This window comes from Etheostoma spectabile, chromosome 5 (genome assembly GCF_008692095.1).
Source record: "Etheostoma spectabile isolate EspeVRDwgs_2016 chromosome 5, UIUC_Espe_1.0, whole genome shotgun sequence".
Lineage (NCBI taxonomy): Eukaryota > Metazoa > Chordata > Actinopteri > Perciformes > Percidae > Etheostoma > Etheostoma spectabile.
The window spans coordinates 34,855,430-34,856,316 of NC_045737.1; positions in this window are offsets into that span (position 1 = coordinate 34,855,430).

The following is an 887-nucleotide window of genomic DNA, read 5'->3' on the forward strand; positions in this document are numbered from 1 at the left end:
ATATATATATATATATATATATATATATATATGCTAGCAAATAACAATAAACCCACTATTAATTACATAATAGAGGAACTACTTAAACGTGTAAATAAGGCCCTTAAAATACAAACGTGAGCAAGGGCGTTCAATCTCAATTATATTAATTCAACAGCCAGGTGCAACCTAGCTAAGAGGTGAAGAACACAAACACAATCACTAGCTAACTTTAAATTTGCAAGAACTAGACCAACAACAGGCTTAAATGAACTGACAACATAAGTTATACGACAATTTATATAGACACACACACAATCTCAACTGATTATCCTCCGGACAGCTAGTCTCTTTTTCTTTTGTCTCACTTTTTTCTCCCTATTCTTAACACCACAGCAATTGTAATTTAGATGTAACACTAGCACTAACACTTTGCACCACTTAGCATCAACCTGAGTCACATTAACTGTACTATGCTTAGCTCGTTGGTGGTAGCTCAAGCTTGACGTGCTTCGTGATATTTTAATTTGGCTTTACACAATGTGCATATGGCTTTCGACTTGTCTACTGAGCCGTCCGGGAGTTTTGGAAATAAAAAGTGCGATTCAGATTTGTGTTGATGCTTACGAGGACGTATGGCAGCTTAAAGATAAGTACAGGTGCGGAGAAGGGTGAAAATGTTAGACACGACGTGAAGCAGAGTGAAGGGTAAAATAAACTAATAAATGGCTGCATGTGAAAAAAAAACTGTTATAACCTTCTCTAATAGACCAGAGAAGGGCAAAAATACGTCAACAAAATATAAAATACTGTAACGGGTAAATGTGGGCTAATTTATATGAGTAATTTGTTATTTTAAAATACAAAAATACATTCTATACAAACTGATAGCATCACATTTTAGAAAT